The sequence below is a fragment of the Triticum aestivum genome, chromosome 1B (genome assembly GCF_018294505.1).
Source record: "Triticum aestivum cultivar Chinese Spring chromosome 1B, IWGSC CS RefSeq v2.1, whole genome shotgun sequence".
Lineage (NCBI taxonomy): Eukaryota > Viridiplantae > Streptophyta > Magnoliopsida > Poales > Poaceae > Triticum > Triticum aestivum.
The window spans coordinates 471585975-471596926 of record NC_057795.1 but is presented as its reverse complement, the minus strand read 5'-3'; positions in this window follow the sequence as shown (position 1 = coordinate 471596926).

Below are 10952 nucleotides of genomic sequence, written 5' to 3'. Positions count from 1 at the left end.
GAACTCCTTCTTTGACTGATCCATCTTGAACACATTCAAGATCATGTCAAGGTATATGCTCATTTGAAAGTACCATTAAGCGGTTTTGATCTATCCTCATAGATCTTGATGCTCAATGTTCAAGTAGCTTAATCCAGGTTTTCCCTTGAAAAACACTTTTCAAATAACCCTATATGCTTTCTAGAAATTCTATATCATTTCTAATCAACAATATGTTTACAACATATACTCATCAGAAATTATATAGTGCTCCCACTCACTTCTTTGGAAATACAAGTTTCTCATAAACTTTGTATAAACCCAAAATCTTTGATCATCTTATCAAAGTGCATATTCCAACTCCGAGATGCTTACTCCAATCCATGGAAGGATTGCCGGAGCTTTGCATACCTTTTAGCATCCTTAGGATCGACAAAACCTTTCTGATTGTATCACATACAACCTTTCCTTACGAAAACTGGTAAGGAAACTCGTTTTGACATCCATCTGCCAGATTTCATAAATGCAGCTAATGCTAACATGATTTCGACGGACTTAAGAATCGCTACGGATGAGAAAATCTCATCGTAGTCAACTCCTTGAACTTGTGAAAAACTCTTCGCCACAAGTCGAGCTTCATAGACGGTGACATTACCATCCACGTCCGTCTTCTTCTTGAAGAACCATTTATCTCAATGGCTTGCCGATCATCGGGCAAGTCCACCAAAGTCCATGCTTTGTTCTGATACATGGATCCTATCTCGGATTTCATGGCTTCTAACCATTTGTCGGAATATGGGCCCACCATCGCTTCTCCATAGCTCGTAGGTTCATTGTTGTCTAGCAACATGACCTTCAAGACAGGATCACCGTACCACTCCAAAGCAGTACGCGTCCTTGTCGTCCTATGAGGTTCGGTAGTGACTTGATCCGAAGCTCCATGATCACTATCATAAGCTTCCACTTCAATTGGTGTAGGTGCCACAAGAACAACTTCCTATGCCCTGCTACACACTGGTTGAAGTGATGGTTCAATAACCTCATCAAGTCTCCACCATCCTCCCACTCAACTCTCGAGACAAACCTTTCCTCGAGAAAGGACCCGATTCAAGAAACAATCCCTATTGCTTTCGGATTTGAATTAGGAGGTATACCCAACTGTTTTGGGTGTCCTATTAAGATGCATTTTATCCGCTTTGGGTTCGAGCTTATCAACCTGAAACTATTTCACATAAGCATCGCAGCCCCAAACCTTTAAGAAACGACAATTTAGGTTTCTCCAAACCATAGTTCAAACGGTGTCGTCTCAACAGAATTACGTGGTGCCCTATTAAAGTGAGTGCGCTTGTCTCTAATGCCTAACCCATGAACGATAGTGGTAATTTGATAAGAGACACCACAGTACGCACCATATCCAATAGGGTGCAACTATGATGTTCGGACACACCATCACACTATGGTGTTCCAGGCGGTTTTAATTGTGAAACAATTTCCACAATGTCTTAAATGCGTGCCAAAGCTCATAACTCAGATACTCATCTCTGTGATCATATCATAGACATTTTATCCTCTTGTCACGATGATCTTCAACTTCACTCTGAAATTACTTGAACCATTCAATAATTCAGACTTGTGTTTCATCAAGTAAATATACTCAACATCTACTCGAATCATCTGTGAAGTAAGAACATAACGATATTCACTGCATGCTTCAGCACTCATTGGACTGCACACATCAAAATGTGTTACTTCCAACAAGTTGCTATCTTGTTCCATCTCAGTGAAAACGAGGCTTTTCAGTCATCTTGCCCACGTGGTATGATTTGCATATTTCAAGTGATTCAAAATCAAGTGAGTCTAAACGATCCATCTACATGGAGTTTCTTCATGCGTATAAACCAATAGACATGGTTCGCATGTCTCAAACTTTTCAAAAACGAGTGAGTCCAAAGATCCATCAACATGGAGCTTCTTCATGCGTTTTATACCAGTATGACTTACATGGCAGTGCCACAAGTAAGTGGTACTATCATTACTATCTTATATCTTTTGGCATGAAAATGTGTATCACTACGATCGAGATTCAATAAACCATTCCTTTAGGTGCAAGACCATTGAAGGTATTATTCAATTTAATAGAGTAACCATTATTCTCCTTAAATGAATAACCGTATTGCGATAGACATAATCCAATCATGTCTATGCTCAACGCAAACACCAAATGACAATTATTCAGGTTTAATACTAATCTTGATGGTAGAGGGAGCGTGCGATTTTTGATCACATCAAACTTGGAAACACTTCCAACACATATCGTCAGCTCACCTTTAGCTAGTATCCGTTTATTCCGTAGCTCTTTTATTTCGAGTTACTAACACTTAGCAACCGAACCGGTATCTAATACCCTGGTGCTACTAGGAGTACTAGTAAAGTACACATTAACATAATGTATATCCAATATACTTCTATCGACCTTGCCAGCCTTCTCATCTACCAAGTATCTAGGGTAATTCTGCTCCAGTGGTTGTTCCCTTTATTACAGAAGCACTGAGTCTCGTGTTTGGGTTCAACCTTGGGTTTCTTCACTAGAGCAGCAGCTGATTTGCCGTTTCATGAAGTATCCCTTCTTGCCCTTGCCCTTCTTGAAACTAGTGGTTTTACCAACCATCAACAATTGATGCTCCTTCTTGTTTTCTACTTTCGCGGTGTCAAACATCGCGAATACCTCAAGGATCATCATATCTATCCCTGATATGTTATAGTTCATCACGAAGCTCTAGCAACTTGGTGGCAATGACTTTGGAGAAACATCACTATCTCATCTCGAAGATCAACTCCCACTCGATTCAAGTGATTGTCGCACTAAGTCAATCTGAGCACAAGCTCAACGATTGAGCTTTTCTCCCTTAGTTTGTTGGCTAAGAAAATCATCGGAGGTCTTATACCTCTTGACATGGGCACGAGCCTGAAATCCCATTTTCAGCCCTCGAAACATCTCATATGTTCCGCGACGTTTCGAAAACGTCTTTGGTGCCTCTACTTAAACCATTTAACTGAACTATCACATAGTTATCAAAACGTGTACGTCTGATGTTCGCAACATCCACAAACGACGTTTGGGGTTCAGCACACTGAGCGGTGCATTAAGGACATAAGCTTTCTATTGTCCGCATAATCACTACTATCAACTTTCAACTATATTTTTCTCTAGGAACATATCTAAACAGTGGAACTAAAGCACGAGCTTACGACATAATTTGCAAAGAGCTTTCTATCTTATGAACTCCCACTCAGATAGACATCCCTCTAGTCATCTAAGTGATTACATGATCCGAGTCAACTAGGCCGTGTCCGATCATCACGTGAGACGGAATAGTCATCATCAGTGAAGATCTTCATGTTGATCGTATCTACTATACGACTCATGCTCGACCTTTCGGTCTCTTGTGTTCCGAGGCCATGTCTGTACATGCTAGGCTCGTCAAGTCAACCTAAGTGTTTCGCGTGTGTAAATCTGGCTTACACCCGCTGTATGTGAACGTAAGAATCTATCACACCCGATCATCACGTGGTGCTTCGAAACGACGAACTTTCGCAACGGTGCACAGTTAGGGGGAACACTTTCTTGAAATTTTAATGAGGGATCATCTTATTTACTACCGTCGTTCTAAGCAAATAAGATGCATAAACATGATAAACATCACATGCAATCAATTAGTGACATGATATGGCCAATATTATATTGCTCCTTTTTGATCTCCATCTTCGGGTCTCCATGATCATCATCGTCACCGGCATGACACCATGATCTCCATCATCATGATCTCCATCATCGTGTCTCCATGAAGTTGTCTCGCCAACTTATTACTTCAACTACTATGGCTATCGGTTAGCAATAAAGTAAAGTAATTACATGGCGTTGTTCAATGACACGCAGGTCATACAATAAATTAAGACAACTCCTATGGCTCTTGCCGGTTGTCATACTCATCGACATGCAAGTCGTGATTCCTATTACAAGAACATGATCAATCTCATACATCACATATCATTCATCACATTCTTCTTGGCCATATCACATCACATAGCATACCGTGCAAAAACAAGTTAGGCGTCCTCTAATTGTTGTTTGCATGTTTTACGTCGCTGCTATGGGTTTCTAGCAAGAACATTTCTTACCTGCGCAAAACCACAACGTGATATGCCAATTGCTATTTACCCTTCATAAGGACCCTTTTCATCGAATCCGTTCCGACTAAAGTGGGAGAGACTGGCACCCGCTAGCCACCTTATGCACCAAGTGCATGTCAGTCGGTGGAACCTGTCTCACGTAAGAGTACGTGTAAGGTCGGTCCGGGCCGCTTCATCCCACAATCCCGTCGAAACAAGATTGGACTAGTAACGGTAAGCATATTGAACAAAATCAATGCCCACAACTACTTTGTGTTCAACTCGTGCAAAGAATCTATGCAATAGACCTAGCTCATGATGCCACTGTTGGGGAACATAACAGAAATTCAAAATTTTCCTACGAGTCACCAAGATCCATCTATGGAGAAACTAGCAACGAGGGGAAGGAAAGTGCATCTACATACCCTTGTAGATCGCTAAGCGGAAGCGTTCAAGAGAACGGGGTTGAAGGAGTCGTACTCGTCGTGATCCAAATCACCGGAGATCCTAGTGCCGAACGGACGGCACCTCCGCGTTCAACACACGTATAGCCCGGTGACGTCTCCCACACCTTGATCCAGCAAGGAGAGAGGGAGAGGTTGAGGAAGACTCCGTCCAGCAGTAGCACAACAGCGTGGTGGTGATGGAGGAGCGTGGCAATCCTGCAGGGCTTCGCCAAGCACCGCGGGAGAGGAGAAGGGAGAGAGGTAGGGCTGCGCCAAGGAGAGGTGAAACTCATCTGTTGGCAGCCCCAAAACCCCCCAAGTATATATAGGGGAGAGGGGGGGCTGCGACCCCACCTAGGGTTCCACCCCTAGGGGTGGCGGCCAGCCTACACCCATCTAGGGTGGCGGCCAAGGGGGGGGAGAGGGGAAACTTGCCCCCCAAGTTAGGTGGGTGCGCCCCCTCCCCCAACCCTAGGCGCCTTGGGCCCTTGTGGGGGGCGCACCAGCCCACCTGGGGCTGGTCCCTTCCCACACTTGGCCCATGCAGCCCTCCGGGGCCAGTGGCCCCACTTGGTGGACCCCCGGGACCCTCCCGGTGGTCCCAGTACGTTACCGATAAAACCCGAAACTTTTCCGGTGACCAAAACAGGACTTCCCATATATAAATCTTTACCTCCGGACCATTCTGGAACTCCTCATGACGTCCGGGATCTCATCCGGGACTCCGAACAACATTCGGTAACCACATACAAACTTCCTTTATAACCCTAGCATCATCGAACCTTAAGTGTGTAGACCCTACGGGTTCGGGAACCATGCAGACATGACCGAGACGTTCTCCGGTCAATAACCAACAGCGGGATCTGGATACCCATGTTGGCTCCCACATGTTCCACTATGATCTCATCGGATGAACCACGATGTCAAGGACTCAATCGATCCCGTATACAATTCCCTTTGTCTAGCGGTATAGTACTTGCCCGAGATTCGATCGTTGGTATGCCGATACCTTGTTCAATCTCGTTACCGGCAAGTCTCTTTACTCGTTCTGTAACACATCATCCCGTGATCAACCCCTTGATAACATTGTGCACATTATGATGATGTCCTACCGAGTGGGCCCAGAGATACCTCTCCGTTTACACGGAGTGACAAATCCCAGTCTCGATTCATGCCAACCCAACAGGCACTTTCGAAGATACCTGTAATGCACCTTTATAGCCACCCAGTTACGTTGTGACGTTTGGTACACCCAAAGCATTCCTACGGTATCCGGGAGTTGCACAATCTCATGGTCTAAGGAAAAGATACTTGACATTAGAAAAGCTTTAGCATACGAACTACGATCTTTGTGCTAGGCTTAGGATTGGGTCTTGTCCATCACATCATTCTCCTAATGATGTGATCCCGTTATCAACGACATCCAATGTCCATGGTCAGGAAACCGTAACCATCTATTGATCAACGAGCTAGTCAACTAGAGGCTTACTAGGGACATGGTGTTGTCTATGTATCCACACATGTATCTGAGTTTCCTATCAATACAATTATAGCATGGATAATAAACGATTATGATGAACAAGGAAATATAATAATAACTAATTTATTATTGCCTCTAGGGCATATTTCCAACATTGAGTGCCAAAACATATATCAAGTGAATCAATATGATACCCCATTGTCACCACGGGTATTCATAGCAAGACATACATCAAGTGCTCTCAAATCCATAAAAGTAATCAATCTGATAATAACGAAATCTCAAAGGGAAAACTCAATTCATCACAGCAAGATAGAGAGGGGAAAACACCATATGATCCAACTATATTAACAAAGCTCGTGATACATCAAGATCGTACCAAATCAAGAACACGAGAGAGAGAGAGAGATTAAACACATAGTTACTGGTACAAACCCTCAGCCCCGAGGGTGGACTACTCCATCCTCATCATGGTGGCCATCGGGGTGATGAAGATGGCCTCCGGTGATGATTTCCCCCTCCGGCAGAGTGCCAAAAGAGGGTACAGATTGGTTTTTTGTGGCTACAGATGCTTGCGGCAGTGGAACTTCTGATCTAGGGTTATTTCTGGGGGTTTCTATATATATATAGGATTTTTCTTCATTGGAATCATGTGAAGATGGGCCACAAGGGCCTCACAAGGTACCAGGGCGAGCCAGCCCCACCTGGCACGCCGTGGTGCCTTGTGGAGCCCTCGTGGCTCTTCTGGCCCTCCCACGAAGCTTCTAGTGCCTCTTTTCTTCGAAAAAATCGTTAGAAAGTTTCGCTGCATTTGGAGAACTTTGATTTCTCCACAAAAAACAACACCACGGTAGTTCTGCTGAAAATAGCATTAGTCTAGGTTAGTTCCATTTAAATCATATAAAATTGCACCCAAACCATATAAAATTGTTGTCAACATGGCATGAACACTTGATAAATTGTAGATACATTGGAGATGTATCAATGAATATGATTTGTGAGTAGTTACTTGTGTTCTTTCGGACATGGGAGAAGTCTTGTCATAAGTAATCATGTGAATTTGCTATTCTTTCAATTTTTTAATGATATGTATGTTGTTGCTTGCTTTAGTGGTGTCATGTGAATGTCGGCTACATGACACTTCACCATACTTGGGCCTAAGGGAAGGCATTGTAGAGTAATAAGTAGATGATGGGTTGCTAGAGTGAAAGAAGCTTATACCCCAGTTTATGCGTTATTCCGTAAGGGGCTTATTTGGATCCATATGTTTCATGCTATGGTTAGATTTATCTTAATTCTTATTTTGTAGTTGCAGATGCTTGCGAGAGGGGGGTAATCATAAGTGGGAGGCTTGTTCAAGTAAGAACAACACCCAAGCACCGGTTCACCCACATATCAAATTATCAAAGTAGCTAATGCGAACCAAACAAACATGATGAAAGTGACTAGATGGTAATTCCCATGTGTCCTCGAGAACACCTTGCTTACTATAAGAGACCGATCCGGATTGTCATTTGCTATAAAAAGGATTGGGCCACCTTGGTGCACCCTTGTTACAATTGTTACTTGTTTCTCATTACACTACAAACAACACTTTAGTGATGATACGTCACGTTTTTGCCATGCATGTACATCTATGACAAATTTATGACAGAATCAAGATAGTCATACCTCTGATGTCGTGGAAGTGTTCCATGACTACATCGAAACTATCATCACAGAAGTGTCCACTTCCATGACAATAAATTCCACATCATGGAAGTGTTTCCATCAAGGGTAACCGACATCCACCGTCACGGGTCACCGTTATGCTATCGAGTCTGTCTCGTGGTATAACATGGCCACCTATGGGACCATTGGCCCCTTGTGGTTCGGCAAGGGGGAAGAGCACATTGCACAAAGAGCGGAGAGCATAGAGCAGCACGACAGTGATGACACGAGCAGTTTTTGCCCAGGTTCGGGCCGCCGCGAGGTGTAAAACCCTACTCCTGCTTTGGTGGATTAATGAAAGGACCATGGTGGAGACACAATGCTCTAGCCCGGCAAGGTGGCCTCGGGAAGAGAGCAGCTGCGCGCGTATGAGTATACAAGAGTCCAAATATTTCTAAGGTTGCCACGGCCCTCCTTTTATAGGTCAAAGGGTCACCACAATGGAAAAACAGTCATTGCTCAGTGATTATAGATAGCCAAAGTGCTATCATACCTAACTCTACAGATATGACAAGGCGCATTAAATGCACCGCTTAGTGTCACATCATGGGTGTAGCCCGGCAAGCCTTGCCATGCTATTTATCCACCTTCTCGCCTGCCTGCGTGACACGCCTCTAGACAGGTGTCATTTGGAGGTGATTTCCTTTTGAGATGGCTGCCACGTGCTAAATAACAGCCACTTAATCACTTGGGGGCTCGACACCGCACCGATAGGTGACTTGCATTGCTGTGAGGTGGAGCGGTGGATCTTTGGCGGGGTAATCCACACTTGGTGTCCCCAGCAAGCTTGTCGGGGCAGTCTTGAGACTTGTCTACTAGGTGACCTCGACCTTGCCAGGTTCGCCTACCTGGTGAGGGAGATTTTTCCTTAATGATATCTTGACCATTTGGCTTGACTTGGTCTTCTTGATCCACCCTTTGATTTCTCAAAGAGTTACCTCTTCTACTTGGCCTTGTCTTCGATGCTTGGAGCAGCTTGCTTTGTCGCTGTCATGCCGGAGACTTGCCTATCGGGCACAAGTCAGAGGGAAACATACGCCCCCGCTTGTGTACCCCGACAGAAGACCTAGGGCCTGAGCCATACATGTCGCCGGGCACGTTGGGCTTGGCCCCGAAATGGCCCACAGACATGTGTCGAAGAGGTGCTACACGCGCAGTGATTTGTCATGATGACCAGTCAATCCAACGTTGATGTTTGCTTGAACTACATCGGTATTTCCCCAAAGAGGAAGGGATGATGCAGCACAACAACGATAGGTATTTACCTCAGTGATGAGACCAATGTTATCGAACCAGTAGGAGAATCACGCAAAACACAACGTAAACAGCTCTTGCACACAAATAACAAATACTCGCAACCCGACGTGTTAAAGGGGTTGTCAATCCCTTTCGGGTAACGGTGCCAGAAATTGGCACGGAGACGGGATAAAGTTGTAATAGATTGGATAAATAGATTGCAAATAAAATAAAGTGCAGCAAAGTATTTTTGTATTTTTGGTTTAATAGATCTGAAAATAAAAGCAAATAAAAATAGATCATGAAGGCAAATATATCAAAGAAGAGACCCGGGGGCGTAGGTTTCACTAGTGGCTTCCCTCGAGAAAAAATAGCAAATGGTGGGAAAACAATTACTATTGGGTAATTGATAGACCTTCAAATAATCATGACGATATCCAGGCAATGATCATTATATAGGCATCACATCCAAGATTAGTAGACCGACTCCTGCCTGCATCTACTACTATTGCTCCACACATCGACTGCTATCCAGCATGCATCTAGTGTAGTAAGTTCATGGAATAACGGAGTAATGCAATAAGAACGATGACATGATGTAGACAAGATCTATTTATGTAGAAATAGAACCCATCTTGTTATCCTTAATAACAACGATACATACGTGTCATTTCCCTTTCTGTCACTAGGATCAAGCACCGTAAGATCGAACCCATCACAAAGCACCTCTTCCCATTGCAAAATAAATATATCAAGTTGGCCAAACAAAACCCAAATATCGGAGAAGAAATACGAGGCTATAATCAATCATGCATATAAGAGGTCAAAGAAGACTCAAATAACTTTCATGGATAAAAACATAGATCTGATCATAAACTCAAAGTTCATCGGATCACAACAAACACACTGCAAAAAGACTTACATCATATGGATCTCTAAGAGACCATTGTATTGAGAATCAAGAGAGAGAGGAAGCCATCTAGCTACTAACTACAGACCTGTAGGTCTACAAAGAACTACTCACGCATCATCGGGGAGGCACCAATGGACATGATGATCCCCTCAGTGGTGGTGTCTAGATTAGATCTGGTGTTTCTGACACTTGCGGCGGCTGGAATTGATATTCGTCGACTCCCCTAGGATTTCTGGAATATTTGGGTATTTATAGAGCAAAGAGGTGGTGCAAGAGTCCACCGAGGTGGGCATAACCCACCTGGGCGCGCCTGGGCCCCCAGGCACGCACTGGTGGGTTGTGCCCCCCTCGGGGCACCCCTCTGGCACTTTTTCGGCCCAACTTGTGTCTTCTGGTCCAAAAAATCCACAAAAAGTTTCACTGCATTTGGACTCCGTTTGGTATTGATTCCTGCGATGTAAAAAACAAGCAGAAAACAGCAACTGGCACTAGGCACTATGTCAATAGGTTAGTACCAAAAAATGATATAAAATGATTGTAAAACATCCAAGAATGATAATATAACAACATGGAACAATAAAAAATTATAGATACGTTGGAGACGTATCAGCATCCCCAAGCTTAACTCCTGCTCGTCCTCGAGTAGGTAAATGATAAAAATAGAATTTTTGATGTGGAATGCTGCCTAACATGTTCATCACATATTCTTTTCTTTGTAGCATGGACATTTGGACTTTATATGGTTCAAAGCAATAGTCTAGTTTTGACATGAAGACTTTAATAATCAAGCATATCAACAAGCAACCATGTCTTTCAAAATATCAACGCTAAAGCAAGTTATCCCTAGCCCATTGTGCTCAATAATTGATCCATTCATGAAACACACTAGAATACTAGCTATACCCAATGCTCAAGTATGATCATAGTGCCCCTTAGTTGGTGCTTTATAAGAGAAGATGGAGACTCGAGTTAAAAATAAAAATTTCATAAAGTAAAAGAGAGGCTCTTCATAGAGGGA